The sequence below is a fragment of the Solanum pennellii genome, chromosome 9, assembly GCF_001406875.1.
Source record: "Solanum pennellii chromosome 9, SPENNV200".
Taxonomy (NCBI): domain Eukaryota; kingdom Viridiplantae; phylum Streptophyta; class Magnoliopsida; order Solanales; family Solanaceae; genus Solanum; species Solanum pennellii.
In genome coordinates, this window is record NC_028645.1 from 55,052,559 (window position 1) to 55,072,221 (window position 19,663).

General features: G+C 31.5%; 1 pseudogene; it reads right to left on the bottom strand.

The window, feature by feature from the left end:
• Positions 1–7,848: 7,848 nt before the first annotated feature.
• Positions 7,849–19,332, bottom strand: LOC107030211 (annotated as a pseudogene).
• Positions 19,333–19,663: the final 331 nt, after the last annotated feature.

Consider the following 19,663-nt stretch of genomic DNA (forward strand, 5'->3'; position numbering starts at 1 on the left):
GGGGGGGGGAGAGGGACAAAGAGAGAGAGAGAGAGAGAGAGAGAGAGAGGAGGTAGTTGGAAATAAGAAAATAGATTTTTTTTACTCGATGTCTAAAAGTTATTTTCATTTTTTTTTGGAATAATACGAATTAACACCCACATGCCATTTTTTTGATGGCTTCTTTGTCTTAACATTATCGTGAAAATTTATATGTTTTCTTGGCATTTGTTTCAGTAAACATCGAGTGTTAAATAAAATTTGAAACTTTAAAATTCGTAAACAAATATAATCTAAAGAGGATAAAAAGTAGTATGGAAAATATTTTTCATTAGCAAGAATATTTGATCCAACTTAATACAAAGTGATTTCTTGCAGAAATTATTTTTCTCAAGTACTCGAAGTTAATAGAATTATCCCCTCCCCCTGGATAGAAATGTCTTATGCCTTGGTGTTTCAGTACCTAATTAAAATCACAATGTCAGTGAACCACTCAACGACAGTAACAAATACTCAAATTTATTTGTGCAGAAGAAGTTAAGAAATACATATTCAAAAAATAAAAAATACCCCCTCTATTTATACTCAACAAATGGTAGTATGAACATGTGTTTATGGTACCTTATTGGAAAGGTTACAACCCTTTTAAAGTCAAAATCTTTCTTAAAATTATCACAATCCTTTGGAAAACTCTCAACCCTTCAAAAAAGTTACAACGCTTCGAAAAAGTTACAACACTTCAAAATAATTGCAACTCTTAAAAGAAGTCACAACCCTTCGAAAAATTCACTGTTGTTTAGAAAACTTACACCTCCTCAAAAAAGTCACAACCTTCATTTTCCTTTACACCTTTCAAAACGTAGTAATTAAAATTATTTAATTGCAAATACAAGGCAAAGTATTTAGTCACAATAAAGTATTATAAAAAGGGATTACAGGTATCTGAATTGAATTCTACCTCTCAAAAATAGTGTGTAAAAGAAGGCATTATATATATATATATATATATATATTATGATGACGTGCTTCGCACGTGTGTTTCATGTGATTTTTTTATAGATACGTTAGAATAACTAAAATCTCATGGAAATATATATATAAATTGTAATGAATAATAAAATGTGACAATTACAAAATTCAAAGACTTACGACAATAAAATATTTATAAAAAACTAAATTAAGAAGTCTAACAGAGTGAAAAAAGGACAAAAAGAAACAGAATATTTAAAACAAAATACAATATAGACATTATTCTTATAAGATTGATGTATATATAGATGAAAAAATAAGTACAAAATTAGTACATAACTCTTTGAGTTTTTATCGACTCCTTTCATATCCTATCAAAATTCAAGAGTCTCCATCATCTGTTTTTACTATAGAATAAAAATAATAGCCTAATAATCTTAATAGGGGTTTCATGAGATAAAGAAGTTGAATTTATATAAATAGAATAGAAGGAATATCAAAAGTTATCTTAAAGTTTTAGTTTAAATATTTGGAGGTTATGAATATGAAAAAAGATAAGATTTATGAATATTAAGAGTATAAAAGTTAAATAAGTAATTACAAAATAATAATAAATAAATGAAGAATATGAAAAAAAAAGTTAGCAAACCATGTAAAAAGAACAACTAAAGTTCTTATCATGTAATTAAGCATTAATGAATTTAAATTTGTGAAGCTAGAGTCATTCTTTAATAATAATCAAGAGGATATTATCAATGTGCGTCTCCATTTTGTAGATTTGCACCCTTTAAATTATTAAATTTTGTTATGTATCTTAAAGGATAATACTTTATCCACGTCAATTATATTATTTATGAGAGGGGTTAAGGAAAAAATTATAAGAAGAGGAAAAGAAAAGAAATTTAGGTAAAGATTTTTTTTTAAAAAAATTACAATTATTATATACACATAGATTATAGATGATAAATATTAATAGATTAGATATTCAATTAGGAATTAATCTTAGGAAGTCTAAAAGTCATTAACATTTAATTAAATTTATACAATCAAATATTTAAATTTTTTATAACAATTTAATTTATAGAAATGATAAAATTGTAATTCAACTTTCAACTTTTTTGTTCATGCTTTTAGTAATATATGATATGCTATACACATACACACTCTTTGTTGTTCTCATTTTTGCCTTCTCCTCGATTGTGTTATTCAAGTGCTATTTAGTCTTCACTTTACTTTCCCCATGTATTGTGTTCAATACTCAACCAGAATAAAAGTCCGTCTCAACAAAATAAAATTACGAGGTTTAAACTTATTTCTTACTCATTTCATATATATATATATATATATATATATATATATATATATAGACACGCTCTAGATTTTTGTCTAAAGATTGTTGTTGTTTTTTGCTATTTTTTTGAATGTAAATTCTAGTAGATCTAGTAGAATGGTCAGTTCCCTTGTCAAATATTAGGGACGAAATCATGTTTATGCTGGCAAGATAAATTGTAACTTAAATTTGGTCTTTACAACACCATTATGCACCAACATATGATCACTTTTTTCACCATTATTATTTACTACAATACAGTCAAAGCTGAATGATACCCCAAAAAAGAAAAACCAGCAGTTCACCAAATAAATTAAAACGATCAAATTCACCAAATAAAACCAACTCCGAATGCAGTCCTGCATTTTGATATTCAAAATCGATTAATGTCACCAAATAGATTACCAAACCAAATAATTACTAAATATTCATCAAATACTAAATAATTATTAAAAAAAATCAAAAAAGTCTGAAGGGGTTAATACCAACAATAACCCATAGTAACTTACGATAGACATAATACATATTTTTTTAAAGTGATTTGTAACGTAAATATGGTGTTTAAACCTTTATTGTGTATCAAAATTTAATCCATTGTTGTATCATAAACTTGAAAGTTACAACTTTTACCGGATGATACCAATAAAAAAGCAGTAGCATATGAACTTTCATTCAATAAGTATGATAGTTAAAAAATATTACATTCACCAATTCAATTACCAAAAAAGACAATCACTAAATATTATATGTATTCCGAATCTCAAAATCATAGAAAAAATCAGAAAAAATTATTTTTTAAAAAAATCCCAAATCATGATTTTGTTGAGTATCAGCAACAATAATCATGTTTTACAATTACACGATTAAAAAACGTCAATTATATATTGAAAGTATAATGAAGATGTGTCCCAATGTCCTTTATAATGAATTAGGATTGAATAGTAATTGGTATCCATGATTGAACAGTAAATCTAAATCTGAATGAATGGAAATAGAGTTTTATATTTCTGAAGAAATTTTTTATTGATAGGAAAGAATCATGAAATTTGAGGAAAATTGAAAATATCATAAATTGTGGAGCATGAATCCACATATTTTTAAAAATATAAAATATAACATTGAAAAAAACTATCGTTATATAGGTGAATAAGAAAAATTATTGTCATATTGTGGTAATTAAGATACTTTATTTGTATACTTAAGTCACTCGGAAACAACAATAACCCAAACAAGATTTGATTCTCTCACGGTTTCCCCATATATGTTGCATCACTAAATGAATCTATGTGGATTTTGTTATATGTTAAAAACATACTGCTTCTACTATATCGGTTTTGGAAATCAAATATTTAAAGTTTGAATTTATTTGTTTTTTTTCATAATATATCCATGTAATGATTTTTGCTAATATGTTATTATGTTAAACAGATTAAAAATGAGTGAGATGTAACTTTTTGAAGTTTTTTGAATAATGGGATGTTAAATTTTATTTTATAAAGTTTTGATTTATTTTAGTAAGGTCTTATTTGTTTTAATAAAGATTTAGACGTCTAAACTAGAATGCACATATCAATGATTATGATATTGTCTTTAGATTTGAATACTGAATGATTAAGAATGTTTGCCTTTCAACATCTGAATGAGCTTATAATAAATGTACAATTCAAATTTAAATTGATTAAATATGTAAGGATGAGGGTTCCCTTAGGGACCAACCATCGAGTGCTAGACACATCTAAGTTTGTCATAACGCGAGCCTATATGCTGGACGTGGTCGGCACTCGAGAATCATTGTTAGTCCCCAAAAGCAAACCCTCATCCTGGCTGACTACAAGAAGAAGACTAACTCAAGTATTTACAAACTTGAAACTTAATTAAATTTGTTAAGCTTAATTACCTCAACTCATAAGGTCTGGAAAATATTCAACAAAAATACTTATAGTTTGTAAAACAGCTTGAAACAAAATAAATACTGAAAGAGTTCTTAACTATAACTACCTATGAAGCCTCTACTATTCAAAAAGGATATCGGGACAAGACCCACAACATCTCAAAATTACTAAACTAAAAATAAATGTGAAGTCCTCGAAGACACAAGGAAACTCACCAAAAGATAACTTTTGTGTAGAGTGATCTCAACGAAGCGTCTATTCATAATCCTGAATACATGTATCTGCATCATAAATGATGAAGGTCAAATGACATCAGTAAATTGAATGTACCAGTATGCAAGACGAACTGAAACATACATAATTGAACAGACAAGATTGGTAAAGTACTCACATCCACTCAACTCAATACACAAGCAATAATAAGAAATGCAATATTTAAATCATCATAAATAGAAGATATTAATTCAATAACGTATATAAAAATACAATAAATTACTCTTTACTCTTATTTGAGATATTCTCTATGTTATGTCTTAATTTCACTATCTTTCGAAGAATCACTTTCGAAATGTTCTAAGTATAGATTTTTTTTAAAAAATACTTAGAAAATGAGTGTCCCTTAGTTTTTCTTAGAAAAATAAGAAAACTTAATTTTTAAAAGACTCTAACAAATTAAGTTTTAAGAAATTTAGAGAAAATGGGTAAGAGATTCTTATTTATGCTTCAAGAAGATTTTTTGAGACATTTGAAGCGTCCGCTAACACGCGATTATTCTTCGACTTGACAAAAGTATTTTTTTGACTATTTTTTAGAAAAAGTTCTATAAAAATAATTTACAACATTAACTTGAGACAATAGTGAGATAAAGAACAATTTTATTATTATTGGTTTTAAGACAATTGTTTTTAAGAATTTAACAAAATTAGATATATTAGAACTTATTTGAATCTCTTTTTTTAAAAAAATAAAATAAAATAATTTAGACCAATTTGATCGAATCTTTAATGAATTAAGTTGCTTTTACTGTTTTATAAAGTTTTTTATATATAACATGTGTATTATTGCTTTGTATTGAGTTGAGTATCCATAGTCTAGTATCATTTCTTTGAGTTCAGTATTTAATCTCTGAGTTGAGTATCTTATCATTGAGTTTCAGGTTTGAGAAGAGGTAAGTATTTTTTCATTTTTTTCAATTGTCAAGCTTATACTATACTTTAGAATTCCCCTTACATGCTCATATATTCCATGTACTAAGCTATTTGGCCAGCATCTTCTTATGATGCAGACACAGGTATTCTGGATCATCAACGGGAGCTTCATTGATACATCCGAGAGTTTGAGTTAGCTATGGTGAGCCTCCTTGCTTTCGGAGGATTTCATTTACTTTTCAGTTCAGTCAGGAGGTCGTGGGTCTTTTCCCGATTTTCAATCATTATCAGTTAGAGGCTTCATAGATAGTTAGTTTAGTTAAAAAGTATGTAATGTTCATTTATTTTATTAAATGTTATAAAGACTTAAGTTACCTATTTTATGGTGAGTTTAATATATAATTTATTCAGAGTTCTTCATTTAAGTTAAAGTTTGTATTTCAATTTCATGAATTTTGTTCAGATTTTAAGCTTTTGTATGCTTAAGTTATTCTTCCGCTTGTAGCTAGCCAAGATGAGGGTTCGCTTGGGGACCATCAATGTTCTTCTATTGTCTGCTACGTCCAGGGTGTAGACTCGGATAGTGACATATTGAGAACTCAATTTGCTTATTTGTTCGAATAGATAGATCACTTGAAGAAGAGTCACATCTACCAATCCTTGTGGCTTGACCCTGACCTCATAAGTTGTCTAATTGTATTACATACGACTGTCTAAGCTCTGAAATATATGACACAATTACGCGTTTAGATGGCGTTGTTACCATAGATTGGTTAACAATAGTGTTTTATTGATTTTTAAATTTCTACTTGTATTCATTTTTGTGTTCTTGTTACTTTTATTTGTGTTGTTGCTTGCCAAAAATAGGACAAGATGAATCAAGAGGATGACAAATTAATTGTTAGTGATGTGGAGTACACAAATGCATTCACTGAAAATGAAGTATCCATTGAGATAGGTGTAGTCTAATAAACTTGCCTACAACTGGAGGTAGGAGATGTCGTATTTCAAGTGACAAGTCCAATGCTTCATTTTCTTAATATGAAGGGGCTATTAGGCGGAAAAGTAGTATTAAAATGGACAGTATCAGTCAAGAATTGGTTCGATTGAGGTTGATTCCTTTTTCATTAACTAGAGACCTACCGCATGGCTTGGAGATCCTGAGGGTGAATCACCACTTGGGTGGAACTGAAGGTTGCTTTTCTTAAGAGATATTTTTCCATTCCTTTTGAAGTTGAGTTCAACAATGAAATCTGAACATTCAAGAAAATCCGAAACAACCACTTTATGAAGTTTGGATAAGATTTAAATAAAGGGTTGTTAGGTGACCAAGGATGCTTTATTTAAGGTTGTTTTGTTACAATATTTATTCCGATGTTTGATAGTCGAAAAAAAGAGACTATAAAGTTCTTGCCAGCTGGATCAATTATGGATCACTCATTTGATAGAGCAAAGTGTGTACTCCAAAGGCTTGTTCGAAAAAACTGTAATTGGCACAAAATGGGAGCCGCCAGGATAATAGGTATCACATATACCCAGTTATACAATATTTATATAAATATCAATAAATTACAAGTACATGTAATCGTTTAACTGAAAACACTTTTAGCCAACAATATAGTTATGCAAGGATCCTTTAAAATTGGCAGGTGTCTTATCCCTGCAAATTCAAAGGGCCCTATTAATTTTAAATAACAATAGGCAATATGTTTTTTTTAAAAAAAAATAATATTCAGTACTGATTATTTTTGTTTGTCTATTTAATGCTATATGTAGAAACAGTAAAGTTTCCATATAAAAAAGCCAAAGGGAAACTTACATAATATAATATATTAAAATAATATTATCATTTATAGAAATAACTTTTTTTTTTCACTTGATCACTTATAATACATTTATAATATAGGTTCAATACATATCACAAAGAGAATTTGTTATTTACATATGATACAAGTTTTATTGATGTATAATACATTTATAAACACATTTTACTGCACTTATTATAGATGTATCAATTTATTTACCAAACGAGCATAATATATTTTTAAAGGCAGTTATAATACATTTATATATTTCAGATGTAATTCACTTTTAAAACATATTAAAAATTTAACATAGTATTACCATAAACGGTAATAAATTAAAAATTATTGTTTAAATTAATATTTATTTATTAGAAGGTTCCAATCCAAGTAATTTGTCAAAAAAAAATTATTAAAAGATTGACATATCTAGAGTACTATGTCTCAAGTAAAATTAAATAGATTAACTATATTATCAATTAAAAAGGAGTTATTAGAGAAAAAAATCGATTATGAGAAAACTATTAACTTAATATCTCAAAACACTAGAAGAATATACATTATTAAAGAATATAATATTTTTGGAGAAAAGTTTAAGACCTCTATTTGAATTTAATTTGGCTGTAGGCTGCTAGTGTACTTAAGTCGCATTTAGAGAAGTAAGTCTCTTACATCTATTTAGCAATATTAGAAATCACATGTACAAATGCAACCCAATGAATTGCACATTACTCGGCACCAAAGCTGTAACCAACATAATTTTGAGTGATTATGTTAAGACGATTTTGCATGGCATCCATAGACGGATAAGGAGGAAAACACAAGCGGTGAAAACATGTGTGCGAGGAAGGCAAGCAATCATGAGAGTCTGAGGTTCGGTAGATGTGAAGTTTAGAATCTTGACCACCAACACCCTCAACAGGCAAAGACTTGATTGAAGTTTAGACGTAGAGAAGCACATTTCTCTGCTCACCCGACATAATTCCAACTATCTGCAGGAATAGAAAAGAAAACTTTGAAAATGCTGTCGGGATAATAACATTGAAAGAGTTCAGAAATCTACTACATCCGAAAACAACGAAAAAAGAGAAGATCGAAGAAGAAAAGTTGTAGGCTTCTTTATATTTAACACTCTGAAAACATAGTTAGTAGCAACCAAGAAATAAGCACCTCCCAGAACCAGGATATTTGAGGATCATCTTTTTTCTAGCCATTGTAATTAGTATGTTCTTTCTAGTCTTCGACCGAAACAGCTGTTTTACTCCTATGAAGCATCCTGTTAAGGTCTACATGATCTAGGATCCGGTAAAAGGATTCCCTGAGCTGTCTGTCAGTTATTATGTCAGCAAAACCATGAGCAAAATGGTGTTGGGTTTTATTTGCCCTAAATTTCTTACCATAAATAGTTTTCCTTTTAGGAAAAAGGTTTTGGATTGACTAATCCTTTTTCTGGTAGGAAAAGGTTTAGGACTCTATAAATAGAGACATGTTCCTTCTAATTTAATCAGCATTCACAATGTAGTCTTAAGGGCTTTGAGAGTTTTGGGTAGGGAGAGAATTTATGGGTCACAAGCTTGATACGTTATCACTTGTGTGAACCTCTCATATATTCTGAGTGAATTGGTTGAGTTTGTTTCTCTCTGTATTTTGTACTCTCATATTTATAGTGGATTGCTCATCTCCTTTGTGGATGTAGGTCTATTGACCGAACCACGTTAAATTGTGTATTTTGATATATTTATCGTTTGTCTTCTTACTCGTGATCTTTTGAGGTTTGCTTTGCTAGATTCCGCGTTTACACCTGCTTATTTTCGGTCCTAACAAGTGGTATCAGAGCCAGATTCAATGATGGAGTCATGTTTAGTGGTTCGATAATCAATGATTGAACAAGGTTAGAAGGAGGTGTTCATCTTGACGGATGTAGTTCTAGCCACAACCTTTTTGACAGTAATGAAGATTTTGTTGGAGAAATTGTTTTAGAGAGGTTCTCTGTGTTGAGACATAAATTTTGCAAAGGAGATTATGGAGAGGATAAGCAAGTTGTTGAAGATTAAGTAAAGAAGGTGGACAAATTTATTTTGTCAGAAATTCAGGCCAAGGGGGAGATTTGTTGGGTTTAATTTGCCCTGATCTCTTACCATAAATAGGTTTTCCTTTTAGGAAAATGTTTATATTGACTAATCCTTTTTCTAGTAGGAAAAGGTTTAGGACTCTATAAATAGAGACATGTTCCTTCTAACTTAATTAGCATTGATAATGTAGTTTTAGGCTTTGAGAGTTTTGGTTAGAGGGAGAATTTGTGGGTCACAAGCTTGATACATTATCACTTGTGTGAACCTCCCATGTATTCCGAGTGAATTGGTTGAGGTTGTTTCTCTCTGTATTTTGAACTCTCATATTTATAGTGGATTGCTCAACTCCTTTGTGGACGTAGGTCGATTGACCGAACCACGTTAAATCTTTGTGTCTTTTGGTATATTTTTCATTGTCTTCTTACTCGTGATCTTTCGAAGTTTGCTTTGCTATTTTTCGCAGTTACACCTACTTATTTTCGGTCCTAACAAGTGGTATCAGAGCCAAATTCAATGATGCAGTCAGGTTTAGTCGTTCGATAATCGATGATTGAACCAGATTAGAAGGAGGTGTTCATCTTGACGGGTGTAGTTCTAGCCACAACCTTTTTGACAGTAATAAAGATTTTGTTGAAGAAATTGTTTCAGAGAGGTTCTCTGTGTTGAGACATAAATTTTGCAAAGGAGATAATGGAGAGGAGAAGCAAGTTGTTGAAGATTAAGTAAAGAAAGTGGACAAATTTATTTTGTCAGAAATTCAGGCCAAGGGGGAGATTTGTTGGATTTTATTTTCCCTAAATTTCTTACAATAAATAGTTTTCCTTTTAGGAAAATGTTTTAAATTGACTAATTCTTTTTCTGGTAAGAAAAATTTTAGGACTCTATGAATAGAGGCATGTTCCTTCTAACTTAATCAGCATTCACAATGTCGTCTTAAGAGCTTTGAGAGTTTTGGTTAGGGGGAATTTATGGGTCACAAGCTTGATACGTTATCACTTGTGTGAACCTCTCATGTATTCTGAGTGAATTGGTTGAGGTTGTTTCTCTCTGTATTTTGTACTCTCATATTTATAGTGGATTGCTCATCTCCTTTGTGGATGTAGGTCTATTGACCGAACCACGTTAAATTGTATCTTTTGATATATTTCTCGTTTGTCTTCTTACTCGTGATCTTTCGAAGTTTGATTTGCTAGCTTCGGCGTTTAAACCTGCTTATTTTCGGTCCTAACAAATGGGTTATCTGATGAGCAATTGATGTGACAGAATGGTGTTTAACAAGAAGATTAACATAGATTTCCCTATTCTCACTGTTCACGATCGTTCTTTTCCCTTTAGGGCAAAGCTCCACCACTTTCCTGGATCCCAATTCTTCATCTTCACAAACAAATGTTAAGCCTAGGATTTCTTCATCCACCATTTTTGTATTCATCACCAGTATCTTCTTGCAGCCAGCCACTGTACAAGTAGGGAATCTGTATCCCTAATGTCACCAAAAGAAATATCCTCTCCAGCTAATTGCAAAAAGAATACACGATCAACCTCAATGCTTATTTGTACTCTATGCAACAAGGCCAACGAAATCATCCTGCCGGAGAAGATAAAATACTCAAGGTGCAAGGGTCCACTTTAGATGCTGCAAGCACAAAACACAAAGATGATGGTTATTTTGCATTATAACAGACAGAATAATATAATTTTTCCTGAAACATCAAAATATTGTATGGTATAGCTTGCAGCAAACTTATAAATGCAGCTGTGCAAGATTCATCCTAATCTAGACAGTTAATGAAGATTGGAAGAACTAACAAAAGGACAGAAAAACTCAGCTTTTCTGCTGGACAGTAAATGAACTTATGAACTCTAGCATTTGAGTATTATTTTTCCTTTATCTTTGAAGTATCATTGAATGGTATCTCAAGTCTTTATGAAATTCTGCTGCACACTTGGCTACTTTTTTGTTAAAGATCCTGAGCTACTTTTTTGCAACGGAGGAAAAGATTATTCACCTACTGCAGATATTATCCCTTTCATCGAAAAATTATTCTATCTAGGCACCCAAATTATTCTCCATGGACAACTTCAGAAGGAAAAAACTTGTTGTTCATCTTGTATTCCTAAGATATTTAGAACAAAACACAATCTAAAAAAAACAGTAAGAAGATCAAGCCCAGTGAATGCACAATGTCCCCTTAAGGAAATTATTCCCCTCTAGTATCCGAGGTTTTATTTGGAATATGTCCTTTCAGGATAGAATAATCTCAATCACCGGTGAATAGATACCCAAAATGGTGGTGACAACGAGTCACTCAACGACAGTAAAGTACACTTAGAGTACTAGATTTAGTAGTAGTAGAAGTCCAGAAAATTGGTTCAACTAAAATGAGAGAAGATCGCTCAATTTATAGAAAACAAAGAGTAGTGAGAAAATGTTATTATTGTGCCTTAACGGCAAGGTCACAAATCTTTAAAAAAGTCATAATCTTTAGGAAAGATCACAATCTTTCATAAAAGTCACAACTTTTCATAAAAGTAAAGAAGATCAAGCCCACTGAATGCACGATGTCCCCTTAAGCAAATTTTTCCCCTCTAGTATCCGAGGTTTGATTTGAAATATGTCCTCCAAGGATAGAATAATCTCAATCATCAGTGTATTGATACTCAAATCGCTGGTATCATCAAGCCACTCAACAATAATAAAGTACACTTAGAATACTAGATTTAGTAGTAGTAGAAGAAGTCCAGAAAATTGGTTCAACTAAAATGAGAGGAAATCCCTCAATTTATGAAAAACAAAGGGTAGTGAGAAAGGTTCTTATTGTGCCTTACTGGAAAGGTCACAAACCTTTAGAAAAAGTTAAAATCTTTAGGAAAGATCATAACCTTTCATAAACTCACAACATTTCATAAAAGTCGAAATTTTTCACAAAAATTGCAACTTTTCATAAAAGTCACAACTCTTCATAAAATTTGCAACTCTTCATTTTTCATTCACTCTTTTTAAATCCAACAATCCCCCGCATGAAAGGAAAATGACTCCTAGACGAAGAAATGGACAAGTACTTTACAAGCAAGAATTAATTGCATCTGCATAAGTAGGTTTTCCTTGGACTTTGCTTAGTGAACATATGTGGAATATGCTCAGTCAACTGGTAGATGCAATATCTTTGAATCGTCGAGCTTTTGTTTATACGTAGACAAACATATGTCATACAATTAACCCTTTACCGTTTATGATACTTGCGGTTGTGTTTGTTTCATCCATGAACACCTCTTGTTTTCATGAGTGTATACAGACATGATTTTTTGACAATCATCTTCTTCGAAGCGGCTTACACTTCACACTCACATAGGTGATTTCTAACCGTGTTCTCGCGTGGATACACTATTTGATCAACTCTGCCAAACTTAGCAAATCATTAAAACCATTAAGCTTTGTTATCTCATTAACAAGTCTTAATGTTGTATATTTGTTTCTGAGCATTGTCTTCATCACGAGAATGGATTGAGTTGGTTGACAATTCTGAACCTTTAGTCTTAAATTTGTTTTTCTCCTTGAATCTAGTTCTTCGGATCTCCAGTCTGCTAGATAGAGTTACCGCCATGATGACTTGTCTAAAGTCGTATACTCATTCCCTTAGATGATCTTGAAACTTCCTCTCTAGTTAGGCCTTTTGTAAGTGGATTCGACACATTATCCTTTGACTTTATATAGTCAATTTTTGATAGTTTCACTAGAGAGTAGTTTTCTAACGGTATCATGTCTATGTCCTATATGACGAGACTTTCCGTTATACATCATCCTCAATTGCCTACCTATTGCATCTTTACTATCAAAGTGTATGCATACTAATGTCAATGGTTTGGGCCAAAAAGAATATCTATCAAGAAATTTTTGAGTCTTTCAACTTATTTACCGACCTTATCTAGAGATCCTAGCTCAGCGATCATTGTAGAGCTAGAGATACATGTCTCTTTTGAAATATTTCCAAGAGACTGCTCCTCTACCAAGAGTAAATACATATTCACTCGTAGATTTACTTCATTTGTTCGGTGATTCAATTCGCATCAATATATCCTTCAATACTGTTGGATATTGTTATAATGCAAGACATAGTTTTAAGTATTTCCTAAATACTCCGAAACTCCTTTTATTGTTATCTAATGAGTTCAATTGAGATTACTCGTAAACCGACTCAGTTCATTAATAGCGAATGTTGTATTAGATCGCACACTTATTGATATACATCATATTTCTCAATACTCTAGCACAATCAAATTCTGAGTCACTTTATCCTTCACTCTTTTAAAATGCAAACTCACATTTATTGGGACTTGACAATATTGAAATTCAAATATTTTAACTAGTGAAGTACCTTATCAATACAATGATACCGTGAAAATGCTAAAAAATATAGAGTTATAAGGATTCTTATACCTAAGATTGCATCAGCAACTCCAAGATTTTTCCTTCCAAACTTTCTTTCTAGCATACGTTTAGTAGCATTTATGTCATTAGTGTCTCTATTGATGATCAACATATCACCAATATACAAACAAACAATGACCTTGTGATTTTAATGTGAACACATTTATCACTTTCATCATTCTTAAATCCATTTGGCAACATGGTTTGGTGAAATTTCATATGTCATTGTTTGGGTGCTTGTTTTAGTCCATAATGTGACCTATCAAGTTCGTGCACTTTCTTTTATTTATCTGAAATCATAAAACCCTCGGGTTGTTCCATGTAAATTTCTTCCTTCAATTCTCCGTTTAAGAGAGTTCTTTTCACATCCATATGATGACTTTTGAGGTCATATACCATAACTAACACAATCAACATCCAAATGAACGTAATTCTAGTTAATAATGAGTATGTATCGAAAATATCAACACCTTATTTTTGTCTAAAATCTTTCACAAAAAGTCTTGCTTTATATATGCAAGCAGTTCCATTGACATTCATTTTCCTTCTGAGTATTCACTTTGAACCCAACAGTTTATTTCCTAGAGAATAATCAACCAACTTTAAAAAGGATTGCTCAAGATTGAACCAATCTCATTATTGACACAATCTGTCCAAAAGGAAGAGTTTACAGAAGACACAAGAAATGTAACAAAATCATATTCGAAGGAAGTAGATATCCTTTCACATTTACTACGTCTCTGAATCCCTTTATTAAGTACATTCTCCTCTTGTGCTTCCCAAGGTCGTTTAGACATTTCACTAGACTATTCAAGTCTAAGTTTACTGTACACATTCTTAGGTAATATTTTAATAATTTGAGGAATAGGAACTTGGACTTTTGATAGAAACCCCCACACTTTGAAATAATTCTAGTTGAATTTCCTTCCTTTCCATTTCTCTTATGGAATAGATTGTGTCCTGAACAATCAAAATTGCTTTCTTTCTAAAAAGACAATACTTTTTGTTTTTCCCTTTTGCAGTTACGATTGTTCCTCCACATAAGTTTTTTGGTAAATCCTAGCTTATAAATAATGCATCCATAATTTTTTTGAACGTTTGGTTTTTCATTAGATTGAGGTGAATAGGGCAGCAATTTGATGGATAATTCCACTTTCCAAACATATTTCTGCACAAGGAGATTTATACTCTCAATTTGATGGATAATTCCACTTTCCAAACATATTTCTGCACAAGGAGATTTATACTCTCCATTCTTATCACTTCTTATCTTTGTCCTAACATATTTCCAACTTCGATATTATATTGTCTAGACATTTCTATTGCTTTATCCTTACCATTCATCAAATAGACATAGTCATTTCTAATGCAATTGTCAATGAAGGTTATGAGATACTTTTTTCCACCACGAGATGGTGTTGACTTCATATCACAAATGCCAGTGTAAATAAATTTTAAGAGATTAGAATTCCTTTCAACAAATTTATAAGAAGGCTCGACATACTTAGATTCCACACAAACATAACATTTTTATTTATTGCACTCGAAGTTAGACAAACTTCTAAGTTGATCAGTTTTCCTTACCAGGTTTTGTAATTGACATGTCCTAGTGTTCATATGACAAACTTTGACTCATTGTATCGAGTCACCACCTTGTCAAATGTCCTTTTCAGAAGGACCTTCTCATAACTTTCAATGTGATTGTTATAGAACTAATCATGAACACAGTTTCATCAAGTCCAATAAAGGCAATATAGTCCAACTGTTTTCTTTACAAAACATAACAAATGACTATTCACCAATATGCATGTCTATTCAAATACTTTCATTATAACAAACATACCTTTTCATCAAAAATCACAATATTTTGAGTGACATTTTTCATAAAAGAACACAATTATTTCAATCTAGTATTATACATAATTTGGTAGTTTCAAACAAGTCACACCATATACTAGTAATAGAGATCTAAACTACCACAATACCGAATATACTCCAAAATTTTATTGGTCTAACATAATACAAAAGTATCACTGAATTTCATATCTTTTGCTTCAAAATTAAATTAGACACCAAGTCTAATTTTATCTTTATCATAAGCAAATAACCCCCACATTTTAAATTTGATCACAAAAATATTTTTCAAGTATTTAAAAATAGTTTTTCCATATATTTTCTAGACTATCAAAATGTCATTGGCAGTATAAAACCTCTTTTGAAAATATTATTCTACAACAGAATTATATTGCTTCACTTCTTTTGAACATCTTTACATAGTGTCAAATTTCATTCCATAGAGGCACAAAATCACAAACTCTAAGACACTGGTATTCTTCCCTTTATCACAAATAGATATACCACTTAGTATTTAGAATAATAACAATAAGATAAAAAAGAATTGTATAATTTGTTTTTATATACCAGTGAAGTTTATAGAAAGTCAAAAGTACAACATTGACTTATTATGTGCAATTATCACATTCTTCAAACCAATTGCATAGTCCAATCTATCCAGAGTAGAAAACAATTAAAGTTTTTAGTCTACAACAATCAGACACAATCAAATTCACAAGGAGTATAAAACTACAAAAAAAATTTTCTCCAAACAGAATAAATCATATTGTAAGATTATCACATAGAAATATTTTTCTTTCCAAATAGTCTTCCAACTATAACATGTTGACATACTATTTTATCAATTAAAAATATGCATATCCATTCTGCAAACTAGTGAATTTTAAAGGCAACACTATTTACCAAGATAAATTCATTCAAAAAAAATACATACGATTTGTAGAATTTTTTCCAAAGACATGCATGATAAATATCAAACTTGTTAACCTTTAAAAACTATTTTCCTCCTTAGATAAATAATAAGAAGGTTACCTGGTGTAATCTTTAATCAAAATACCACCAATTCTTCTAGTACATTCTCACTTTGACCTTGCTAAACAAAGGACTGAATTCTGGAGAAGTAGTGCCTTTATCTTCTACTTTCATGATCTGTTTCTCTCAATCAATAGAATACAAGAAATACCAACAAGTATAATAATTTCCTTAAGATTGTTGTTCATCTTGCATTCGTAATATACTTAGAACAAAACAAATTTTTGAAAAACAGAAAGAAGATCAAACCCACTGAATGCACAGTGTTCCCTTAAGGAAATTATTCCCCTCTATTATCTGAGGTTTGATTTGGAATATGTCCTCCCATGATAGAATGATTTCAATCACCAGTGTATTTATACCCAAAATACTGGTGTTAGCGAGGTAGTAAACGACAGTAAAATAGACTTAGAATACTATATTTAGTAGTAGTAGAAGAAGTCCAAAAGACAAATGGTAGTGAGAAAATGATCTTATTGTGCCTTACCGAAAAGGTAACAAACCTTCAGAAAAGTCACAATCTTTAGGAAAGATCACAACCTTTCATAAAAGTCACAACTTTTCATAAAAGTCGCAACTTTTCATAAAATTTGCAACTTTTCATAAAAGCCGCAACTTTTCATTAAAGTCGCAACTTTTTATAAAAGTTGCAAGTCTTCAAGTCGCAACTCTTCATAAAATTCTCAACTCTTCATTTTCCATTCACACCTTTTAAAATCCAACAAAACCTACATTTTATCAAGAGTGTGTAGCAAGATTTAATAGTAAATAGACCATTTATTTGTCCTTCCCAATCACAGTATCAGGTTTGGGCTGCTGCTCAGTTGTTTTAAAAGCTGTCCTAGTTGTTTCTTCCTTCAAAGGAGGATTTTCTATCCTTGTTTTGGGTCAGCTACATAGTTAAATAAATTAGAGAATGGGGAATGTAGAAGTGGTTTGGTACACGGAAAGATGCTAAAGAATCTGTAAAATCCTCAGACATGGGTTTCATGAAAGAGTTGAACCTCAACGAATGCTATGAGGGTATGAACAGCAACATCAAGCAACCTTACATAATTTACATAAAGACAGATAAGTCATAAAGATTCAACCTCTATCTCATACTATTTATCTATTTTCGAGGAAAGCTCAAATAAGAAACATCTTTCATACTCGACAACTTTAGATAAAAAAAACTGACAGATGGAAGGGATAAATAAGAACAAACTGGCGCATGTATGTGTACATGAAGGCAACAAAACTTTTACCTGGATTTGGGAAAAACCTTCTACCATAGTTTGGGAATGACACAAATAGAGCATTCTGAGGCTTAAAAATGGCTTCACATACCATGGAAAACCACTCCCTCAACACACCAGGCCCGGTAGCTTCTTCATTCTTAAATTGCATAAATAACTTGTCTCGCAGCGAGCTAGGACTCGCATGTCCAATGTTCGCAAACGACTCTTCAAACAAACAAGACCTGTAAATGATCATCTCGTAAAGTTCCTCATTCTTTTGTCTCCCTTCTCAAAGCATCTTCAAGGCAAAATGTTGCCTTATCTTAAAATTTGTTACTTCCTTGTGCTCAAGAATCCTCTGATAATCTGTAGACTTCTTGGAAAGCTTGTCTATCAGAAAGCAAAACAACTCTTTTTTGCCTCATCTTCTCTCGAAATATTTCCTTCAAACCCTTATACAACTTTGAAATTCTTTCTAACTCATATACAATTAAAAGATATTGTGACCAACAGGGAAAATGGGCTCACTTCTTTCGATGTTCACCAAACCCAACTGGATTTCCACTTCCTTTAGAGATAGCTCCAATTTTCCCAACAAGTCACAAAAAATACTATGCACGCCGTTAATCTCAGATCCTTCATATCCTGCTTCAATTTGCATCAAGGAAGAGAAACTGACTGGACTGCCAAATTCTTTTTGACGCCGTATTGCACACTTTACGGGATGCATGAACTTAATAAACTCACACACATCACTCTCTAATAGCTGTAGAAAATTAGTTGATTTCATACTCAACTCTAAAGCATGAGATAACCTTGTTGCCAACTTATAAACAAAAGGGAAAACGTCTTGCAATCTTAACAGATACTTGACATTATGGGCATACCACTCCATCATTGCAGCTAAACTAGTACGACAATATATATATAAAGTATCACCACCCCGGCCCTCTTAGAATCTGACATAACTCAAAAAAAAATAGGAGCAAACAACCTATATACGGTTACAGGGTTGGCGAAAAGTGATTTACATGAATCTATTAATGGACAAATACATCCATGAGCAGCTTGTTTCTTAGTTATGGAATGATATACATATAGTTTTACCAAAGCCGCAAGAACAGAGGAGTGAATAAATATTTGGAGATATTCCTCCGATCCATCTGCGCCATCCTTTGGGGTCATTGTAAGAAAATCATTAAACATCTTAGTCATACGGGCGACATTAACATTAATATCTGTGTTGTCATTCCAGTTGGAGAGGTCGTGAATAACCAAATTCAAGTCACTCATCAGCTTCCATGTGTAAGGATGCAACGTGCTTCACATTCTCTCGAAGAATTGCAGGGTATCGACGTTTTGTATACCATATTCCGGCTACGTTTGGGATAACTCAAGTTGTTTGCTGTGGTAGATTAATTGTTGTTCCATTGCTGGTGCAGCGGAGGTCGATTGGATTGGTCCAATTCCAGTGATAGAGTGGACATTCCAAGGAAAGTTTTTTTGGCAGGAAAACATACGAATGAAGAATTGAATGGCTGTGCTGGCAGCGGCATAGTCATTGAACTTGCATTTGCTGCCAGTTTCGTAAGGTAACGGGTATGCCATTGATGAGCAAGAAGAGAAGAGTTTTGAGCTCTAAGCACTATTTTTGATCAAATGCTAGAGGAAGTCAAATTTGTCTCGCCTATTAAGCCTCATCCTTCAAAATACTTCTCGTTTTAAACTATTTTCCTGTTTGTCCATTTAAATATTTTAATCTTTTTAAAAAGTATTTTAATTTTAGATTTCCACATGTATGTTTAAGATCCTAAAATTAAATGCTAGAAGTCTTCAGTGAAATGAATCAGACAAAAAAAGAAGTAAAAAAATCCAAATACTCTTCATTTTAAAATATTTTTCTTTCTTGTCCATTTTAAAAAAAATTATATTTAGTCCT